The sequence below is a fragment of the Diuraphis noxia genome, unplaced genomic scaffold (assembly GCF_037042655.1).
Source record: "Diuraphis noxia isolate RWA-SAM2 unplaced genomic scaffold, SU_Dnox_SAM2 contig0004, whole genome shotgun sequence".
Lineage (NCBI taxonomy): Eukaryota > Metazoa > Arthropoda > Insecta > Hemiptera > Aphididae > Diuraphis > Diuraphis noxia.
This window is the reverse complement of record NW_028301714.1, coordinates 17,841,959-17,867,520: the sequence shown is the minus strand read 5'-3', so window position 1 is coordinate 17,867,520 and position 25,562 is coordinate 17,841,959. Positions and strand designations below refer to the sequence as shown.

At 32.7% G+C, this 25,562-nt stretch overlaps 1 protein-coding gene across 5 annotated transcripts in view; it reads right to left on the bottom strand.

Moving 5' to 3' along the window:
* LOC107166486 (uncharacterized) overlaps positions 1-25,562 on the bottom strand; it is a 155,090-nt gene that overhangs the window by 29,617 nt on the left and 99,911 nt on the right. The window lies entirely within an intron of this gene.

The following is a 25,562-nucleotide window of genomic DNA, read 5'->3' as shown; positions in this document are numbered from 1 at the left end:
TTCCACCGCCAACACCATGTCGGCTGCTAGGGCGTAAAAAGCTAGGATGGATATAGTAAAGACCCCTGGTTTATAGGCAAATAGGAAGATAGTATGATATTATGCCAAAAGTTTGGACATACACGCTAGACTTTACGAACCGTAAGTTTGTACAAATTGGTATTGACCCTACTGAACATTTTCAAGTCGCCATTCATATATTAATATCATCTCGCCATGTTAATAAATCAACGGATTTTCTAAGGCATATATTTTCCGTAATGGGAAATATATTGTCGTTTATTTTGGATCAACCGCAAAAATATAAGCTGTCATTTTTCTAGAGACTGATTAATTTAAAATATCAAGTATGATGTCTAATGGTGAAAACGTCTTAGTGATTCCATCGAAAACGCGAGACGGATGTAGAGTATTACTAAGTCGTGCTGACCTAATACACCGGGTTTCGCAGGGATTAAATCCGCACATAATCGAAAAATCGTATGGTATTATGCTAAAAATCTGAATAATTTTGAAAATTATATTTAATTTTTGGATAATTTAAAACCTGAACTTGTCAGACTAATAAGGGGCATTGTAGTTGTTAATGCGATAAAATTTAATTTAAAACTAGAAGCCACATATAACCAACCACGTGTAGATATAACTCGTCGCAAAATAGGTCATTCAAGACAATCTGCTCGAGAAATTTTTATCGATTCCGATATAGACTCGCTATTAGAGCAGGCGTTCACTACATTATTGCACGAGGAGAAAATGTATGTAGCAAAGGGTAGTGGATATGTATCAGAATCTATCAATGTGCTTTTATTAACAGTAAACAAATATACCCCCCCCCCCTATGCGGGGAACTCCTAACATTGTCCTACCCGTTATTAATTTTGATAACGAACAAGATGACTATGATTGGGTGAATAACCATAATAATAGCGATAACAATTCAGATATTCGGAATAATACCATGTTAAACACGCAAAATAATAGCCACCAAAATGAAAACAAAAATCATGCTAATACTTTTAACATTATAGCTCGCTCATCCTATATTCAGCTTCTTATTTCTATCAAAAATAAACAGGCAACGACCAATCCGCAAAATAATGATCAACATTGTTTTAAATGGTCCATCCTGGCGAGGCACGTGCCAAAATAAACATCGTGTTGGTGAAAATTATTACCGACATGAGAGTAAATATAATTTTAAAGGTTTATCATTCCCAACGTCGTGGTGTGAAGTTAAAATTTTCGAAAAAAATAATTCAACAGTCTTTGTAAATATTTACGGAGTTAAAAAAATATCTCGGCCTTCTTCAAAAAATTCGAATTATCAGATCTTTCCATTAAAAGTCGTAGAAAATGAAAAAGCCGAGCATTTCGACATTATTTTATTCACTGTCGGAGAAAAAAGTCACTACGTCTATATTTCAAATTTTTCACGCTAATTCCGCTCGCAAATAACATTACACGGGCATTCAGTATATTTCTGCAAACGATGTTTTGATGATTAACGTTAATAACATGATAACAAATGATTACGATACCATGATAACGGGAAAAGTGATAACACAAATATTTATTCTGCACACGTACGCGATCGGATTTCGTGGTGGGGGCAAAAGCGGTGGCAGTGGTGGAGGTGAGGCGTCGGTGGTGGTGGGTGAGTTGGGTGAGGTACAGTGAGTTGAGTGAAGGTGAGGTTTTTGAATCGGCTATTTAATTCTACTGATGAATATATAATTTCAGTCCTTCATCCAAATGAGATTAATTTCTATTATTTGATTATAAACTCAAATATCGATTAAAGGACAATACATATCCGTTCACACGTGCGCTGCCTCGATATTGGGAATAGATCAATTTAAACACTAAACATACTACCTTGCAAAAATCATTATTATTGAAAGACGCTATCACCGTATTGACAATAAGAAACTTTTCCTACCATTAGGTGATTTCTATATCATCACAAATAAATGCCCGACCGGTCTTCATATCATACCACCAGGATGTCACAGACTCTTTATAGCCACAATGACCATCTACTCGTATATTGAAAGACCCTTCCACATTATCGACATAAAGAGACAGTAGTGCTTTGCTATAATATTCAATTACTTGATTATATTTTAATAAACACTAATAATTGGCATTTTGAGATTGTAAGACTCTAGGCGAGTATAGCGATCTATATTTGAAAATAGATGTACTACTGCTAGCGGATATATTTGAAAACTTTCGAGAAATATGCCTGACAAAATATAGCCTTGATGCGGCTTTTCATTAGACTGCTCCTGGACTACTTACAGTTTATTGTAAAGCAGATTCAAATTGCTCAGCAAACGGCTGTTGACTGATTTCAGCATTTAACTGTGAACTATTCGATTCAATTCAAAACCCCTGATAACGACGCACATATAAACAATGAGGAAGGTATGTGGAGACACGCAAAGGCATCACTTTCACAATACTGTAGAAAAAAAAGATTTTTTACGAGGTACATGGCTAAATTTATGTTTATCAAGCATTGTAAGTCACTTAATGTAGACCCTCTACCTGAATTTTTTAAAATAGCAGGGGACTTATATGATCCCTTATATGCTTTGCTATTAGGAAACAAATACGATGAGTCAACTTTTGAAAATTCAGATGATACAGAAGACAATTCTGAATATAATAAAAACAAACAATAAAAAAAAAATTGTTTTATTGATATAGATGATATTTAAAAAAAAAACAATTGTTTTCCGGTTTTTTTGGTATAACTTCCGTAATAAAAAAGAGCGACAACTTTTTCGTTTACACATTCTAAATTAGTGTTTTTAGACACTAATTTAGAAAAAAAAATTTGAAAAACGAGCTTAGGCCGTAAACTAGATTTGTTTTGGTAAGCCTAAAATAATATTCTAAAACTAAATTTAGATAATATGTGACTATTTGTTTTCCTATTCTTGAGAGTAAAATTATATTCTATAATACAGGTACGCACTGTATATACAGTCAGTAGACCCCACACGTATTACTAAAAATTATTTATAAAAAACTTTCATAACTATTCGTATAGGTACAATAACTGAATATAACTACACGTGTAGGTAAATGAAAATCAATTTCCCGCTCATTGTCGTTATAATTATACGTTAAATATTATTATGTGTATTTAAACATGCTCAATAGTGCTTGGAGTGCATTGTCGGTCGTAAAGCGAAGTAAACATTATTGGTTTTTTATTTTAAAATATTTTCTTTAAACCATTCTCATTGTAGGTACAGTGTACACGTATATTAAATCTCTGATATAATATTTAAAAAAAAAACACACACACACACATACATATATATATATGCATATCTACTTATAGGTACACGACAATCACCGTTTTTATTCACTTAACGTCGAAAAATGCTGAGGGACCCGTCCTCGGTGTAAACCAGACGTCCTGCGTGTATAATTTGCCGGTTTATTATTATTATTCATCGTATTTATTATTTTTATTTGTTAACCACGTTTCACTCAGTCGTATTATTCCATTGCACGTATTGTATTCGTGTGTGTGTGTAATAATAATAATAATAATAAGGGGTGTCTCATTATCCAACGGACACGATATTTATTGACGGCCGTAAAAAATAATGAAATTAATTGGCGTCTACCGCGACGCGTCGGATTAATAAAACACGGTACGGGTATACTTATATCTACCAATACATTATATACATACACACGAAGTGAAGTTAGGACGGTGATAATCTTGTATATTGTAATAAACAGTCCCCGAGTCGGACCTTCGCGGGCGGGCGGCCGGTTCATCGTAATTTACGTGTAATATATTATTAATAATATATATATAGTGTACGTTATTATTATATACATATCTATATAAAATGATGCGTCCACAGCCAGCCTCCCGTGAATTTGGGTGAACTATGATCATATAACAAAACAAGAAACAGAAAAAAAAAATATTTAAAAATCCCGATTCAGAAATAAAAAAAACAAAGTGAGAGATTTACGTAAATAATTAAAATGCGACACGAGGCGGAAACAGACAGAGTCTAATTAAATCACGAAGAGCACGTTTTGGACTGGTTCCAGTCGCGAGAATTCGGGACGAATATATTTAGGTATTTAATATAATATCATGATTGTTATTATACATAGGTACACGGCGCGCCGGAACGTCTTGCGATTATACCACGCGCATAAATTATTATTATTATTATTGTTATTATGCTTATGTATGTATCGGTCGTAAATTATCGTGTGCATATACCGCGAGAGGGTGCAGCGTTCAGCACTTCCATTGTTATTAAATATAGTCTTATACGTCCCTCAAGACGACTGCAGCAGCGCCCAAAGACCTCCCAAAGACCCAAACACATACGCATGAAAAAAAAACAGACGATTAAAAAAAATTAAAATATTGATCATTGTTTTTTATAAGCGTATCACACGGTATCAAGACATACTTACTACCACCTTAAGACTTATTATAAACCAAAATATACATTAACTAAAACTATCCAAAATATAACCTCACCGCAATATCAAACTTTGGTACCATTTTATCTGTATTCATAAACGTTTTGACATTATAACCTAGATTTCATTATTAATACAAGACAAAAGTTGTTCCACCAGTCAGATCTCTTTTGAATGTTTTTAGAGCTGCATTATTTAAAGTACTTTTCTTCTGTATTTTATTACTTCAAAATCTGTACTCTAGGAGCTAGTAAAATAACAAACCACCGATAAGTGTTGCAACGTTAAAATGTATATTAATAAACAATATAATTTTTTAATTAATTATTAATTGTAACTGGTAAAAAATATGAACTTTTTGTTAAACGGTATAATCCTAATCAGATAGAATGGTGCAACAGTAGTAGCAAGAGCACTCCGAGTAATTGCGGACTATAAGTCTGATGTCAATTCGCGGTTTAAATTTATGGAAGGATCATTCGTGCACCACGGAAATACAATATATATATGTATATATGTATATATTATGTATATATTACATTATGAATAAGTATATAATATAAATAAATAGAATCCGTAATTTATAGTGCTTAACGGGGCTATGCGCTCAGCGGGGATTTCGACCAGGTAGGTCTAGAGGTTCGCCACACATCCGATCAACCGCATAGATAACTCGACTTAATATGGCTACTGGACAAATACGACAGAGAATACGACGATCCAGGTATACATATTATAAATACCCGCGCGCGCACGCATATTATTATAACTATTACCCTTATGATATTATCTATCGTTTCCAGAGATCTTTTCGATATGATTACGTGCGTGATATATCGTACCCGCCACGCATCGACGTCACCATGTTAAGAAGATTAAACGAACCAATCACAGAAAAAACAAGGTGTACTTGGGTTTCATAAAGCCCAGGCGAGTCAGTGGTGTCCATAGTAGTCCAACGCAAGTTATCGCTTAATAAGTCATTATAAACAAGATAATAGCAATTTACTCGGAAATGTTGATATGGGTTTACAGAAATTTCTTTATAGTTCATCGCTACAGGTTGACGGTTTTGAGAACCGTAGTTTACGTTGATTGAAAATAGACCATGGAAAATTGGTCATTTTACCCAGAGTTTGAAACCGATATTAGATACCTATTGATTTTAAATACCGGTTAAACCGTTGAATACCTAAATCCATATTAAAACTGAAATCGAAATTTTAAGAAAATCAATACTGGAAAATATATTTTTGGTTAAGAACAATTAAATATTTAACACATCGATCAGTAAGGTTACTGACCGATAATTAGTTAGCTACGCCATAATATGATCAAGATACCTATGAAGTTGGAAGTCCGTGTCACTTGTATACATTATTTGTCAAATCCCAAACTAAAGGCACATCACTAATTTGACTCACCACAACCATAAAAATAATTTATTTAAAAAATTATATTATAGGTTTATAAGACGTAAGTCACATTAAGACACCAATTTATACTAATATTTTCTTTCAGACAACCGAGGTTCTTTTACTGTATTTCTTTATCAAGTAGTGGCATACTCTAATGGCTTTAAAAGCACGTAGTGCAATACAAATAAGTAAATTGTGTATTTTAGGTATATGTCAATTGTCAAGTTTTATCACGATTGCCAAAAATACGAAATCGGGTTATGTTGTTTATGCACAGAAGTTATACGTACACTACAGTTGAAAATGTATTCAAAAATAACGATACTAATGAATTAAAAAAATTAATATATTTTACAAAATTTAATAAATCATCCATCGAAAGAGCTTCGCAATAACAGTATTATGTAACATTATCAAACAAAACCACTATTTCTAACGTCCACTATCGAAGTTTCATTTTTCTATCTCGCATCACAAGTATTATTTAGAGTAGTTTTATGAACTCAATTGCCTGCAGCTATATCGTATAAAACAACTTATCATTCAAATATTATATCTATATGATGCTCGTCTACCATAAAAATGCGTTTAACATGTAAATATACAATATTATGTAGGTACGTTTGTGAACGAGACGATAATAAAAAGAAGAAAAAAAGTACTTATAATTGCAGAATTATTATTTAGCCTTCCTCAGTGTAGTTAACGTGATTAAAAATAATTTTAATGTACAACTCTGACGGCGCCGAACTAGTGAGATAAATTCGCAAAATCACGAAATGAGCGGCGCCGCCTATACAAATGGTTTAATCAATCATTCTTGATCGAAGTGAACGCCGGCAGAAGAAGCTCGGTTTTTCCTCTTATTTTAATGTTTACAGTCTTTAATCTTGTATACGAGGGACATGAAATAGGAACGCACATCGACGACGCCGTATATTTACGATGTTCGTAATGACATAGGTACGTAGGTGTTACAGTAATCGACTGGAAAAAACTATAGCATCTTATATTTATGAAAATGTAATACGTATATTTTAGCGATCGGAATAAATATGATAATAGTAATATAGTAATGTGTAATATATATATATGCGTACCAATTTTAGTACGTATGTGAAGGTATATAATGTGCTTGTCTTAGATGGGAGAAAATAACAATAGATACTCCAATGGCCAAGGTTGCCTAGAAGTGAAACATTCGCGCGGGAGGCGATAGGTCTGGGTTCGAATCCAGTTAAGTTTTATTACCGTTTTTTTTCCAATGGTTTATAAGTTGGGATTCTTAGAACTTCGGTAACTAGTTAACATAAATTATAAAGAAAAATTAAAAAGTTTTTCTAAATATATATACTGTTAAAAGTATCGATATTGTTACATAATCAGTATAGTTTAAAGGAATACCTTAAATTTACATTCAGTACCCTCCAAGAATTGTAAAACTCAAATTATTAACACAGTATAAATTCAATTAGTTTTTCATTGTTGTTCGACCAAAAACTGGTACAATACGCCAACGAGTATATCTACTACCCGAGGCATTTTTTACAACAAAAGACATATATTAGTAAATAAATAAATAATGTATAAAATTCCAAAATAAAAATAAAATGTCAACAGATGTAGAAATAATAAAATGCTTAAAGATCAAAAAAGTCGGGACGTAAGACGCAACCGTGTAATACGAAAATCGACAGATGCATCGTGGCATATTATGTTGTTGTTGTGGTTGTCCAATAAAATTCAAAAATTGCAGATTAAAAAAAAAAATTAAAAAAAAGAGAAATATCTGTTTCCAGGCATCATTGTTAAATTTTAGACATGTAGAACCGTCTTATGATAAGCCTAGACATTCCTTTCTGTTTATTATGCGACATTATCGAGCAAAATCGTTAGTAGCTGAGCAGCCATACCATCTGCAAGACGTTTTTAAAACAATTTATTTTAAAGTGTTCAAAAATTATTTGTTTTAATCATGACTGGTTCAATCGGAAACATGGAAACAATTTATTTTATAAGAAGAAGAATCTCACATATGTACCTCCAGCTCCACCTGTGGAACTCATTGACTGCAGAAATTTTATACTTGACTTCACCGGCCGTAAGTTTTTGAACGTAGGTCTTGATCCTGCAGATGAAATCAACACCATAATACAAATAATCACACCATCGCGGTATATGTAAATATGCCAGCTGATTTTTTAAGACATATATTTTTCCTCATGGGAAACATTCTATCTTTTATACTCGACCTTCTTCAAAAATATAAGCGGAATCCGTTTTTGGAAACAGAAAATATTTCGCTATTTAGTATGGTGTATCAAGGAGAAAATGTGTAATAGTGATTGAGTAAAAAACACAAGACAGGTGTCGTGTATTGTTAAATCTTGTAGATTTAACGCACCTGCAGTATTTAGAATGGTGAATTTTCGAAACAGTCACACGAAAGTCAGCTTTCATAAGACATTAGTTATCAGACAATTTGGTAAGATAGCAGATTATACAGATCAAGAATTCACTAAAGTTAAATCACCACCAGCAAACGTAAATTAAATGGAAAATTTACATGGCGATCATATTAATGGGTCCATTATTAAAAAAGACGTTAATTTCATCAGTCAACTCTAAATGTTTGCAGCTGTAGGTCCCATTAAATTATTTGTAATCCCTCGGGCATTACTTGTGATTTAATTTCTGTTGGGAAAACTTTATAGTTTGGATAGTTTCAATCGTATGAATATGGAGGAATTGGCACAAGTATCTGCATTTTTAGGTCCAGCACATATTATCCACTAAAACCATTCAGGTTTGAAGCAAAATGTGTTCATAGAATTAATATATATAACTTGGAATGAATCCTCTCTAACAATAACATTTTAACAATTGGTTGTCCGTTGACAGAAAAGTAAAATTCTAAGCCTCTGTAGCCGGGAGTTACCTCTAATGTATATGTCATATGCCTGCCTGCCACCGCCATAGTATTATTTTCAAAGTATATTATTATACGGCATAATGCTCATAATAAGCACCCGCAGGCTACGTATAAAATATTAACTATTATTATTTCAAATAATCATATAACTTCTTCTAAATATATTATCAATAAACGATTACTATTAGTACATAAATTTAAATAATAATACGGAAACTTTTTGACATCTAATTTCGTCTGGTTAAATAGTTACTGTTTGTGCAGCACTGTCGCTGCTCCGACGTACGTCTCGGCGGGCGTCGAACATTCGCGAAGTTCGACCCCGTCCCCCCACCCTTGCTCGCAATCGTGGTGCGAATCCCGCCCTCTGCCAGCAACCAGTTCTAGATGCACCACGCACGACGCTCACCCCGTTCTTGTTTTCCGGTCGATACTGTTGGGTATCCGCGTCATCTTATTTTTGCTGTTGTCCTAGCGTCCGGATACGTCCGCCGACCACGTCTCTCTTACACGCCGTTTTTAAAATACGGCTGTTTGGAGCGTAGTGCATTTTTTCGAGTGCTCGGCAGTTGCGAATCCGTGTGTGTCCCAACGAGTCAGGTCGTTATTACTGTCGTTCAAAGCCGACTAGTGTAGCGTTTCGGGTATTTTCGACCTCGAGGTCATATTCACCGAGTTGCGTGTTTTGTGCCACATTGTACCGAACCACTCCACCGTGGTTGCTACTTCATCCGGTTCAAGCATCCATGTGGCTTCCCAACGTGGCGAAGCTGTACGCCGATGGGCCGTGAGCGCCGCGAAAACCAGGGGTACCAATTTCGTTCCCGACGGTGCGCCTGTTGATGTTACCATCTCTACCCATTGCTCTCAGTTGGCACCAGTGCCGTCTATCATCGTGCCCAGAAGTCATATTCTGTAAGTTGTCAGTCCAGGTTAGGTCCAGGCCACCATCACCGTCGCTGTGCAGATATCTTTTTGTTGTTGTTGAAGTTTCTATGTCTATCTTATATCGCCATTCACGGTCATTAGGTCGTTGTAAGCATAGAACAGTAAGATATGTTGTAAGATATGATCATATCCCCCATTCATAATATTACTGTTTATTGTATATATCGATAATAATAACTTTGTACCTGCCACAAATGCACACCTTCAATTTGTTACGTTACCTACTCCCTGTTACACACGTTAATAACACACTGATATATGAACCAAACCGAATCTAAGATTATTGATAACTTTGTACATATAAGTTTTTAACTTTAAACAGCGTCGGAAACTGTTATTTTGAAAACTTTGAGGACTTGATTTATTGGATTAATTTAAACGGAAACTGGAAATTGGATTTAAAAATGATTAGCAATATTGATAATGCTTTGAACTCACGTAGTAAGCAGGATTTCGATATGGCTGCAGATGAAAGATTATTCGTGTCAGGGAGAGGTGAGGGATTAGGATTTGAAGTGAGAACTTTGTCAGAGGTGGCTAGGCGTAACAACACACATTTTGGTGCCTTACACAAATTAGTAAGCAGTTGTTGCCACAATAGTAATTACGATCTTCGGTTAGTGAAAGGTTGCTTGTACTATCTAACAGCTTTAAGTTCACCAGATGGCTATATAACCACTAGACCGTCTACTGATCAACCATAATGCTATGATGGTTTACACAGCAGATTCCTTGCATAAATTATTAGCTGAGAGAATGATAACAGAAGACACAGTGGTAATGTACACCGATGAACCTGGCAGAGACTACTTAGCTTTTTTGAGACTACTATTTAATATATAGATTTAAGAATTCCAAAAATAACAAATTTATTATCATTGGAAAAACGTGTAAATAAGTTCTGCTTGATGATAACTCCATATAATATTTATCCTTGTCATCGTGGTTAGGTAGTTTGGTTATAATATAATAATGCAAACTATTTACTTCTCCAAATATCATTCACATAATATATAGCAGTAGATTCGAACGCGTAAAAATCCGTAACTTAGAAATTTAAACATATACATTGGTATATACATATATGTGTTCTCACGACGGCGATTGCGCACAATATATCATGTACTATAATAAATATCACGCAAGTCGATGCGCGCGTATATCAAAAACCGCAGGTGGTTGTTTTTTACCAATTTTATTATTTAGTGTCTCCTCGTAAATCCAACGTCGTACAACAGGCCCAACGACTTTACTAACGCCGTATTCGCGCTCGTAGTAAACCAAACATATAATATATAATGGCGTACAATTCTGATGGCAGTGTTAAAATTTGGCTCCAGGGCTAACACCGACCAGTAGAGAGCACATTATAACCTCGTATATTATTTGAACCGTATTTGACATATGTAGGTATACATGGATTCCCGTATACATATTATATGTCCGAGTGTTTTGTATGTACAAGTAAATAGTGACGGAAATTTTAAACACGACTTTTATCGCTCGTCCAGGAGACGTTCGGCGGGAGGGAGATTTTTAATAGGTCTTTTTTAGCGAGTGTTTCCTGTAGCATAACGCGTCCGCTGGAAATCGCAGTGGCGTAGAACTACAACACGCATATACACGTGTTATGATATAACGACTTTAGTGGAAAGAATCTATACAGCGAGCCGCTCCCTCGATTTTATTACACAACGCAAAACCTTATGATTATATAAATATTTACAAATGAAAAAATCTATTAAAAATGTGTTTTTATTTAAAGAATCCTAGTGAAATAAAACTCCAATTTCTTTAGGGCTAATGATGTCTGTATTATCTCATAGAATTTTTTTAACGATTTAACAATATATATTATTGTGAAATGTAGAAGCTGGCGTGTGTGAAAAATGCGAATAAATGAGATTTGAAATATATTCATATCTCTTTTATTTTATACCATATATAGGTGCACTTTTACACGTATATACGAGGAGATAAAAATAAAATCGAATAAACGATTTTCGCCTAAACGAACATTAAGTGTTGAGCTATATTGTAATAAAGACGCAATAACAATAATAATTACGGTATACACCACCGGCCACGTTAGATTTACACCGAGAGAATTACGAGTAGTAAGATGTACCATTCCTGGCACACTCCTTAAACCCATCAGTAAAAGATCACAAAGAAAACAATGTGCAAAAAGATCAGACAATTGAAATGCAATATACAATCGCAAAATATTTTTCATAATACAACTTATTAATAATTAAAATTGAAATACAATAATAATTAAAATATTTTTCATAGAACTTATGATATAAATAATTAAAAATTGAATTGCAATATTCCCCAAAAAAAATTTAGTAATATGTTAATAACATCAGATATATCATAACTAATATTCCTTCAATAAAATATCATAAATTAAATAAATGATATAAGTTCAGAATAACATCAGAAATGAAATCGAAAAATTTTGAAAATAAATAAATTGAAATACAAATGCAAAATAAAACTATCATTCAATTACATAAAAATATCATAAATGCCCATAACGCTCACCCGAATAAGGTGAGCGTCAAAAAATAGGAATGAACTAAAAAGAAAACAATGTGCAAAAAGATCAGACAATTGAAATGCAATAATTATTAAAATATTTTTCGCAAAACTTTTAATATTAATAATTAAAAATTGAAATGCAATATATAATCGCAAAATATTTTATTATATTATATTTTCAATCTTTTTTATTTTGGTTTTTAATTAATGTATTAAGATGGTTTACAAAATTATTTCTATCTATATTTGTTTTATGATGTCCCCAAGCTAAAGTATCAATACCATTTTCCAAAACAAATCTTTTATTATCATAAGCACTTAAAGCTTTTTTGTTTTGTTCTACAGTAAAAATATCATGTTTCTTTGTTCTAAATAAATTTTGTTTAACATATTTTGGGGTTTTATCAAATAAACAATTCTTAAAGTCATTAAAACATATTTTATTTTCCACTACATTTTTTTTTAACACCTTTAGCTTTTTTATTTTCTTTTTCACTATCTAAAATTGTATGTGAATATAATTTAGATCTTAAACCTATAAATTCTGTCATCATTTTTCCATTCAACTCATCTTTACACTTACCTAAAACTTTTTTGTTAATTAAAGGTAGATCATAAATATTATCTTTTGGATAATCAGATGTATCAAAATGATCTAAATTAATTTTCATATCCTGATAGAAATCATCAGTTTTTATTTCTATTATTAATGAGTCTGTATCAGTATATATCAATCTAACTCTATTTCCATATTTTTTCTTTAGTATATTATAATAAAAATCATACATTAATATGTGTGATATTAATTTTATATATATATATATTTGTTTGATCTGATGTTATTCTGAACTTATATCAATTATTTAATTTATGATATTTTACTGAAAGAATATTAGTTATGATATTTCTGATGTTATTAACATATTACTAAATTTTTTTGGGGGAATATTGCAATTCAATTTTTGTATCATAAGTTCTATGAAAAATATTTTTATTATTATTGTATTTCAATTTTAATTATTAATAAGTAGTATTATGAAAAATATTTTGCGATTGTATATTGCATTTCAATTGTCTGATATTTTTGCACATTGTTTTCTTTGTGATCTTTTACTGATGGGTTTAAGGAGTGTGCCAGGAATGGTACATCTATACTACTATTACGCATACAGCGTTTTTTACTGCACGTTGTTGTAATTTAATAAAAAATAAAAACATGTAATTTTTTTTTTCAAATATCTGCGACGAAGAGTTTTAACAGCATTACGATGTACGAGTTGAATTCGCGTTACACTGGTTCAGTTGTGTTATGAAACGATCGCTTTTATAATCATCTAACGACAATGAAACGGTCGACGGTTCCGGAGTGTGCGCTTCGAAGATAAACATCGTTTTGACTTAAAAAACCAAGTCCGGTGCCAATATATTTGTATAATAATATGCAGACATGCGTGTATTTCTGATTTTTCGATCGACCACGACGACGACGCACCGGAATTCACAGATTAAGGAAATCAAAAAAGAGTGTGTATGTTAGGTTAGCCAAACTTTGACGGTTTGAAACACATGCCCGAACACGATTTCAACCGTGTCATGAATGTCAAGAACCCTTGATTGTATTATATGTAAGAATTTAGAATAAGCAGTAGTATTCATTGTACAACACCGTTGGCCAAACGGAATGTGTTGAGCAAACCCTTTTGGCCCGGATGGTGTAAGGACTCGCCGTGTATAACACAGGCGAGTCAGTCTTGGTCGATAGTCAGAGCCTTTGATTGTCAGAACATCACAGAGCATTTAGAACCTTTTACGTAAAATATATTTAATTACAAGTATTTTTCCTATTGTAGACGCCCAATAAATAAAGTTGTACTATTTATTTCTTACAATTTGAGTACTGCAATATTTATTTACGAATTTCAGGAATGGATTTTGAAATTAAACATTCTAGAGCACTAAACGTAGAAACAAAAAAAATTGCTAGCATACGCGTTCGAAAAAATCGCGTCGAGCACGTGACGAGGATGGCTGGGGGGGTGAGCCGGCGCGTCGTCGGATAGGTGCATACAAGACGTTAATTTTAATCGCCCTGGCGGCATCGGTGGCTGTGTGCAGGAGTGCCGCCGCCATCGTATTAGCGCCTCTGGTTCTGTGTACATTATATTATACTTCTATACATATATTATAATATGTATATACGTATTAATATTATACTGCAGGTGGGCATTACGAGTTCGCGGGAAACCGCAGGAAACGAGACACAATGATCGGTGTTGTTTTTTTTAAATTCGTTTTCAAAACGGCTTGCGTTTATTATATTATTATGGTTAGGTATGTATAAAACCAGACGGGCGACCGGACTTTCCGGTGTCTATTATATTACGCGACCGCGGTTGCGCGCATACAACATCAGCAGCCGCGAGTATATATACCTATTGCCAGAGCGAAACGATACGTAAGAAAGGGGAAAAACAGACGTTAAAGTCGGCGGCAGCAGCGTTAGCAGGTAGCATAATATAATATATATAGTTTATACCATTTATTTGATTTTTTCCCCTTCTCTTTTCACGAATTAATTAAAATACGTGTTGTAAACGTTTTGTCGTGGGCGTTACCGGCAACGTGCCTACATAAAAAAAAAAAAGTTAAAATAAACGATTCATCCGATGCTCACGTACACCCTATCGCTGATATAATGATATTATATACCTATACACACATGCGTAAATGATACCTATATAATATATAATATATATAGCAGTCATTAAGCCCCGCGGAGTCGTCTTCGGCGTCATCGCCGCCGATTCTCGTTGTTGTTATACGTATATCTTTGCATGCAACGCTATATCCACTATACACACATCATCAACGGCAAAATATTCAGAATATTATTATTATTAATTATTACGTGTGTGTGTGTGTGTGTACAACGATACGCACTGGCAAAGATAATATGTTAAATAAAAATTAGATCTGTCCGGCGAACGTCGTAATTTTCACATGCACCGGGATCAGGTAGGTACACATTATAATGTTATTAGTGATTATATCATTATACATACCTATTATATATTATGTAGGAATGCCTTTTCATAAAATATGTTATTCGAATCACTAAAATATGAGTACGTGTTCGGGCACGTGTTGCGCGAGGTTAGACATAATATTTAATATTTATATTTATAATGTGTACGATTGTAAAAATGTTCCTCCCAAAAACGTCGGGTTGTGTAATTGCTAATTGTCTACACACGCGCGTGGTATTTATTACACGATAATTAAAAATAACGTCTTATTCTGCGTCTCACGCGGAATTCGGTCTTCAATGGTATGTTCACGAATCAACCACAACTGGAACGTCGGAATTATATCGTAAATTTGACTGTTTTCTCTTTCTATTTTAACTAAACTATCGTTTTGTAACTTACACACCTGTCCCCCTTTGTTTGAGATTCTCGTTGATTTTATACAATCGTACACATAATATTATGTTTCTTTAATAGATGAAATACGTAACACACGAGTACACGATAGTTAACACACATCTACAACGATATTCAATTTATTATATCAATGCAATATTATAAAATTGATACATATTTTAACCGAGCATGGCCTATGTGGTTATAACGGAAAACATGATAGGTACTATATAGAAAATGGCGTATTTACACATATTTGTACGGCAAAGGTCTATATAATAAAATGTAATGTATATCAATATACGACTATTGGTGTTATATGAATTATGTATAATACATTAATTACATAGCACATTGTATATTAGTACGTCATAGAAAATATATTTGACAAAGAATAAACATAAAATAAACAAAAATTGAATTATAGATATACATTATACACCTTTTGAGTACGAATCGTATATCATACCGCCGTAAAGACAACATCTCGAATATACCATGGTGCATTAGATATCTTTATAACGTAAAAATACGACAGAAAGGCGAGACGAATGACCATGTTTAAAATGTACTCAAATTAAAATATTACAGAACGAATGAATCTAATTAATTACGAACACGACCAACTAATACCCCCGCTGAGTTTTCGGTAGCAAATTGTAAATTATTATATTATAAAAAATATACATAATATAAACAGTAAACACGCGATATGCTCGTAGTGGCAGCGGTGCCGAACACACGCCATTATAAATCATCAGATAAAAATTTAACAGTGTCGTAAATAATAATCCGTCTTAAAAAAAGATAAATTGAAAAATGAAATAACAGCAAATGAGAAATTAGTGTCTAAAACACTGCATCTTCTTCAACCCCCTACCCCAGCTGTTCAAAACTTACTAAAATAAAATAAAATAGTGTAAAATTAGAAAAGATATCATTGCCAACCATAATTTTAAAAAATTTAACAATTTAAAAAATCAAATCAACAATGTTGGATAACGTAGGATTAAAAAGGGATAATTTATCACAACTTTAAGGGTGGATTGGTCAAGCGGGCCAAACACAATTCGCTAGGTGTTCATTAAAATCGTTTAAACTTGCAGGTAAATTCTTATCGGATAAAATATGTTATATCGCCTACTCATTTCTAATTACTACACGCTCATCTTGCCATATACTGTTATAAAATATATATATGTGTATATACATATATGTACTATTGTACAGACAATCCCACGATGTAGGAATGGTGAAGGGGTGCAGGTGATTCCGGGTGTACCGTGTTCGCCGTTTATACCTAACCATCTATTACGGATAGAATGGACGCGACGGCCGCACACGAATTTCCTATGGAGATGACGATGAGAGGCTTACACCGACGATTTGCGCGAAGGTTCTTTCCACGGCGACGAAAAACAATACACGTCTACATTACAATTACGACGTATCAACATTATGATGACCGCTCGGCAATATTATTATCATTACACGTTAATCGTTATTATCACTATTACCATTATTAATAATATCATCATAACCGTTGTTTATTGTTGATTTATGCATACGACGCGCGGCAAACAATCCTGATGGCGCCACACACGGCACACCGCCGTACGTATCCAACATAATATTATTGTTGTATGTTCGTTTCGTCCGACGACTACGACGTTTAAGGTAATTTTTTTGTTCTGTCCGACCATATCAATTAGAATATAATCCTTCTTCTCCTACACTGCATGTGAGTGTGCGGCGTACATCTATAATACATACGTATAGATATGCGTCGTACACGTATTATACAGGTATATCGTATACGTTTTATAATCACGGTAATTTATGCACGTTTTGTCCCACGAATATTTTTAATATTACGTCTGTATATATTATATTCTATCTGAGTATATTGTACGCACATAATTTATGGTAACGATTTGCCGGACGAATGAGTAATAAACAGCTTACGACTGTACACGATGTAAGTACGCGTTTTGTAGTATGCAAATATGATATCATTATGATGTGTGTATACGAGACTACGAGCGATGCGAGCACCCGATTCTCATAAATGTTTAAAACTTTCCGTGGTTGAAGATTTTCCCTAATTTTTTTTTAATGGTCAATTGAAATTAAAAAACAATGTACGAAACGACTTCCGGCTCGATTCGTCGACGATTGCATGTACGTGACCTGGCTACGCATGATTTAATTTAGCTCAAAACCCACATCAGCAATATTGTTAAACAATTTTTTATAAATTTGTAACAGTAAGATTTCATTAATGGTATACTCGTATAATATATATACGCTGCAACTGCTGCAGTACCTACAACACACAATTTGTAAATACATTACATTAGTGGTTCTCAAACTTATGATCTGCGGAGCCCTAGGGGTGATCAAGGCGCTTCGTGGCTCCATAGGCATAAATTCAAATTATTAAATTCCTTAGTGACATTTTTATATTTATATATTCAATATTATGAAATATATTTATCTCAAATACATATTTCTGGTTATTAGGGCTCATTCACTTTTTTAAAAGTAAGGACTCCACAAACAAAAAAGTTTGAAAACCGCTGTATTACATAATCATATATATTTTAATAATATTTCATTTCAAATATTCAAAAACCATCGATGTAGTTTATATTGTCACTGCCTACCAGCGTCACAGTACTTTCATAGTTCAAATAAATATGCGTGCATATACGTAAACGTCATAATAATATTTTATATTGTATATAGTCAACAGTACTTAAGTTATATTATTGAGACATTAAATTGCGAGGAGTGCGCGTCACCAAGCTAAATTATATTCGCCCATCGATTGGAAATATATTATTATTATTATGAATATTTTTTTTTAATAAGACATAAAAATAAAAGTAAATAGTGTCGGTGGTTGGCCAAGTAATTTGCTCGACAATTAAAACGTCCAGTAGCTCCATTAAAACAAGCGCATAAACCTACACGCGACTCGCCCGTCTTTATGATCACACTTTGTTCTACGTCGCCGGGTAGTCGTCATAATATTATACAATCCGTCTATTTGAATATTAACGTGAAGCATACAGAGCAGACCACCACATTTTCCACGTACCAATTTTGTAAAGCGATAACCGGTTGAAGCGGCTTTGCAGCCCACTCTGTATATACATATATTAAAGGTAAAAGTAATGAGCGAGAGAATATATGTGAAAAAATTGTGAAAATTTTCGTATTGGTACCAGAAAAAAAAAATGCCTAGTAGCCCAACCGTCATTATTTTTTTCGCAACTCATTGGTGGCGAACTCTCAAATTTTGACCAAAATATTAAAGATTTGGACTCACGTACTTTATTATGTTAAGCGTGATGTTTGTAAATTAGTGCGTTGGCGCATTTTTGTTTATTTATTTTATTATACTATTTTTTGACGTTTTTCAGAAAACAAATTATTAACAGCGGCATATCATTATTATTACTGTGTTAAATTCGTATTATACCTGAACACTGCTGTGCGCCCGCAGCCGAAAATTTTAATTATGAACCCATCGAATTTGTGTTAGTCTAGTGTACAGGCTTTGACGGTGTCCCGTAGTCCTCCGTTCTACGGGTGTGAAATATCAGTTCATAAAACTTGTAAGTGCACTATAATATGTTATTCGTTTTTTATTTTTATATTTATGTACTTGTTTTTTTATTTTATTTTTGAAAACGAGATTCCACGTATTTCTGCCTGTTCATTAATTTTTTACATTATACCTACGTATATACAATATACATATACATATACCTACATACCTACATAGTACATACACATTATTATTAATATATTATTATATAAATATTAATTCCACACACAGAAGTACATAGAAGCGTATACTAGCAGTAGTAATTTTACAGCGCGGTGACACGCGTGGGAGTGAAATGGCAATATATCTGCTTGCTGTACAACTATAATTAAAACTATAGGATCCATTTTTACGATTGGTGTTTATCCATACACCGTAAATATGAAAAAATCAGTATGGATTTTGACTTCTGAATGAAATAATATAAACATTTTCCTGGTTTTTAACAGAATTGAAGAATAAATGCCACTGTTCATTAATCTACTATAATAGACGACAATAGGTATTGAAATTCGATTATTTAATAACTTTAATACAGCTATATACATGAAAGTGGATTACTAGGTACTTTTAATGCAAATTATGTATAATTGTGTTTTACTTTATCTCTTTTTTCAAACGTACTCGTATTATATTGAAGACCAATGAACTTATCAATTATATACAAGAATTATTTTTTTCTTTTAAAGACAGATTATACTATATATGAATGATGAATACAAGTTACAGGAGTGACGGATTGATAATAAATACATCACATGAATTGTTATAGTACAAGATCCAGTTAAAAAGGTAATAGTTGAAAAACTTAAAAGATTTAAAAAAAAATAAAATAGTGATAGAGATAGTGAAATTGTTAAATTTAAGTTATTCAATGATTATCTGATAATTCACTAAATGAAAAAAAGTATCAATCATTTTCTTAAAAAAATAAATAACTAGAGCTACATTGTCTAAATCTGAGTTTTACATAATCATTTAACTTTAAATCAATTGACAAGTATTAAAAAATTGAATTTATTTGGGTCACTTATTAAATTTGATAATCTAATGCAATTATAATTTATCCCGTAATTTATGTTTTTTTTCCATAGGAATACCAATTGCTTTGCTCTAATCAAAATCATCATCATTAACGATGTAACATTATTCAACCTAATAAAAAAGCTGTACTTAAATCCAAAAATTGATCATAATTTACTAACTAATTGAAATGATGAGTTTGCCAACTGTTAAATATTTATTTTTGAACAACTGCTACCTCGTGACTTCACCTAAATGCCATCTTTGGTTAACGGCTAAATATATCATTATAATTTTTAAAATTCTTCTACAGTAAAAACATCACAACCGTATGTACTATCGAATTTACTACTGAAATAAATCGGAATTATTGTATTATTTAACATATAGGTATATTTAATAAATGACGCAAATCCCTTATCGATTATATTATGTATATTATTGTCGACTATGCCGTTAAATAATAATATATTACTAAGACACGCGTAGGAAAAAGTTAATATTTTTAAATTTTAAATTATAGCAATTTATATGGTATTCACTATTCAGTTCTTAAAATATGTCATAATATATATTAATAAGCCTGTAAAATATTATGATATTCAATTTCAATATAAAAAAAAAAAAAAAAACAGTTTAGAAACTTTAAGTAAGAACCATATAAAACGATTCTATCGTGCATTTTAGATTGTTTATTTATATTATGATAAAATATGCTCATTGCTCATTTAGTAACATAACGTGTTCGATTTATTTAATTTATTGATATAAATCATGATACGAATAAAAATTTAAAATAAATTATTTACTAACTTATATATTTAATAGATATAACAGACATGCATAAAGTTGGATTGGACATTAGACGCATATACATTACAAGTTTTAGTATGCAAACATCATTAGAACAGTTAACAGAATAATTTAAGTTTATAGGTGTTAGTAAGCATTAGCAGGTTTATAAGAGTAATTGTAAATTAGGTGATTAAAAACTATCGAACCAATAAATCAAGTGTGTATATTACTTATATAATATTGTATATTTTAGTGTGCTTTATTTTATTAATATATGACGGAATTAATTTACACACCACCAGAAACTCGTCACTTTTTTACAGGATGGGTTACCGCCTATGACACCAAATGACATTTCAAATGTTTATATTTTTTCAGTTTAACATTATTTGAGTATTAGGTTATAATTGGATATCTGAAACTACTCCCTTGGCTGACTTGATAGAATTTGTGATTGCATAGGAAGATTTTCTTTTTTGTACTTTGTTTGTTTTACTGAGCCCAATGGCAGAGTTATACCATTCTGAAACGGTGCATTGCAAACTTTTGATCCTGCAGTGAGAGTTAGTCTTAAGTATATGAGTTCTACTTGTATTTTTGAAAATATAAGTATCCGCTGGCCACATTAGCCTTTTCCTTGTCAGTTGCTTTGCTTTTTTGTCTTTTCAGCTTTGTTTCACTGAGCCCAACGGCTCATGTTCACCATGCAGTGTAGTGTAGTACAAAGTATATAGTTACTTAGAGAATTTATAGGTCAATTCTGTGCATTTTATCCAGAACCGTAATCCTAACCATTTTTTTTTTTTTTTTTTTTTTTTTTTTTTTTTGTCATCAATACCTCGTAGCAAATTATCTATGATATCTATCTCTTTTGTCGCCAACGCATAACAACAGTGGTGATGGGTTAAATCATATAGATGTGCCATGGCAAGTGAAGCCTGAGACACCGTCAACAACAAAATCTAGCATCTCAAGTCGTCCTTCCATGTGATTGAAAGTTGTAGTGTATACTATTCCCTCATTACTAATGATACAAGTCTCGTGATTAATATTATATGGCATAATATATAATACATTGTAATAATTGCCAGCTCATCACAAACTGATAATTGAAGCAATATTGCAAATGTCTATGTGACAATTATATTGATGGCTCCACTGGGTCCCGGGCATGTGGTTTCTACCAACCATCAGTGGTAATATTGCAAAATATACTTAACCGCCACGGACCACAGGGTTACCAGACATCATAACATTATCATTTCCACGCTGAGCAAAAAGATAAAGCCGTGTCTTATACTACAATATGACAAGCATCACGAAAGGGGACAACAAAAGGAAAGTATACGTTACGCCATGAGATAAAGCCGATTGACTTAAAGATCTTGCCGCTTCAGTTGGCCATGTTCACCAGGGCCCACTAGTGTGGTTCAGCCCATCACCGTAGTTGCAAACTTTGTTGGGAGAAGTAAGATCTTAAATAACTGCGGTTGTCACGTGGTCATGATGTTTTCAAGATGTTTTATGTTTTTTTTTTTTTTTTTGTAGTTCGTTAATGGTCAACGGAGCGTAAACGATCATGGGAAACGATCCCAGAAAAATGCATAGAGTTGTTGAAATATTCTATTAGTTTTGAGGTGTCATCGACGAATCTGAGCTCAGGGAAACAATAATGCTACAAAGACAAGAAAGTAAAGCAACCGGCAAGGACAAGACCGATGTGGCAATCGGATACTCCATTTTTAAAAATATAAGTAGTACACATGTAGTTAAAACATAACTCACACTGCAGGATCAAATGTGTACAGTGTACCGAATTATTAATTTGTTTTTTATGAAACTTTGAGTAATAATTTCTTCCCTCCTCCCCATCAGCCAAAGTCCTACGACATTTGCACACATCAAATGCATGTACAACACGCCATGTCCATATCCATTATGTTATTTTAGTATTATCATAATTGTAATGAACATAATATTAGAGTGAGCATTATGATTATCGTTGAAACGTTCGAATCCAGAAGATACAATTATAGCAATTTTTATTTTATTTATTGTTAATTATATGTGATGTTCAAAATCGTATAGGTAAATGATAAATGGTACATTAATTTAACTTAATCGAACATTTTTTTTAATGTCACTAAAATCGACTGTTGAAACAACGTAGCCCCGTTAATAAATTAATCACTCTGTATTTTACAGACTACTTAAGTAATGTGATCAAGAATTCATGGTAGCTCGGAATAGTTGTAAATATTAACTAATATAACACATTTATTTCATTAAATTTTCGTAAAACTCGTTTATTAAATATGTATATATAATAATAATAATAATAAAAATAATAAATAAAAAGCAATCGGAAATATTCATTAAATACATTGTAATTTATATGACTATAAATCATAGTATACTTAGTCACTATTCATGTATATAGTTTAAGACAATACCTACGGCCGCGGCATATATAATATAAACGTCTGCAACAGTTGATGTAACTGGAAACAAATTATTTAAAAATTACATTTTCGAAATATATGTACTAGGTAGGTATATATATATTATATATATATTATTAACGCGGTACTAAAAACGTTACAAGTTATGGCTAATCGCGCAGTTAACAAATATATTCACGTCCCACACCGAAATATGGAATAATAATCGAATGCAATGTAAAACAATGCGACGTAATGTCATAATAAACTGCGCGGCCGCACAGTCGCGGTTGCCCGTCGCTTTTCTTTTCCACATAAATCGTATAAAAATAAAGATATTTACATTAATATCCTGCAGCGCCCACGCCATGTACATTGTTAGTTGTTTCACCGAGTTCCAGACTTTACAAACGACGACAAAAAGCTACCGAATGCAACACGCGGCTGCCGCTGCGGCGTTATGCAAACGCAAGAGAAATTATTTTTATATGCTAAAGATGCGCATATTATATCCCGTGCATCCGGCTATCAACAGTTCGACTTCTTGTAACATCGGCTGTGGGAGGGTATCAATTACCTACGTATTTCTACCTATAATGACGACAAATTTTGAGCTCGTTCGCCGTAAAGGTCGTGGCTTAACCTAAAAATGATATAACGTAACAAAAGGTTAACACACACCACACACAGACACACTCATATATATATATATATATATAACGTAAAGGTCACGCTTGAACCTGTTGGACGTGGCCGATGGGAGTGGAATACAGGCAATGTAGAGCGAAATAAATCTTCACGCACACATCCCGTAGACACCTCTCGTTAAGAAAACGAAGAAAAAAACTCGAAGTCGTTCGGTCCACGGTCGTCGTTCTCGCGCGTCTATATTTATGTACAAACCCGTCTGCTGGCGTGAAAAACACTGCGACAATAATAATAATAATATATCGTCCTTATAAATTATGTAACGGTATAATATTGTATTAAAAATGTACATAACGCAAGCGCCCGACCGCACAACATATAAGTATACGAGCCTATTGATAAGTTAAGCGTGTAAAATATATATACCAAAGTATGTAGATATAGTCTCCTATCCAAATTACGCTAGAATCAATGAGGGGGAAAAATTATAACCAATTTTAGAAATTATTTTAAATAGCCAAAAAAAAGTGGATCCGAACATGAGGGCGCCGACATATTAATGCTTTTGAATTATATGAAACCCTAGTGTTGAAACTTTAAAGCTAATAACATTAGCTACTTAATAATCACATTATAAGAAAGAAATTACCATCAATTGTTTATAGGTGTTACTACAATTTTTTTTTAAATTCAAAGTTTAAAATTATGATATTATGCAATTTTCAACAGATACCATGCTCGGTCTCTAAAAGTACCTATATTACTTGGGTTTAAATATTTAAAAAAAATATATTTTTTGAAAATGTATTTAATTATCTAGCACGCAAAACGTCTTATTAAAAATAATATGGTCAAGCGGTGGCTGACTATAACCCTGAAGGAAAATTATTATTATAATATAATCCGAGAGACTTTAAACGAACATACACAATTTGAGCAGCCTGGTGATTAATCGATTATCATACCAGAAAGATGATAGCAGATTATTTATTGCACAATTTGTAGAATTAGTAGTTTAAAATTTCACACCGTTTCGGTGTTTAAAGTTAATTTTATTCAATCGATTACATTTTTAACTAGTAATATATCATTAGAACGATTTATAGTATAATATATTACTATGTATTATATCGTCGCAGTGTAGTAGGTACCTATATATATTTTAAACATGTAGCCGCGCGTACGTGATGTCTCGAAATATCGCCTTCGAGCTATTATTATAGGCGTTTCTATCTCAATGGATATAAATATATATAAATGTGTATTATACGCACGTAATCAATTTGTGTAATG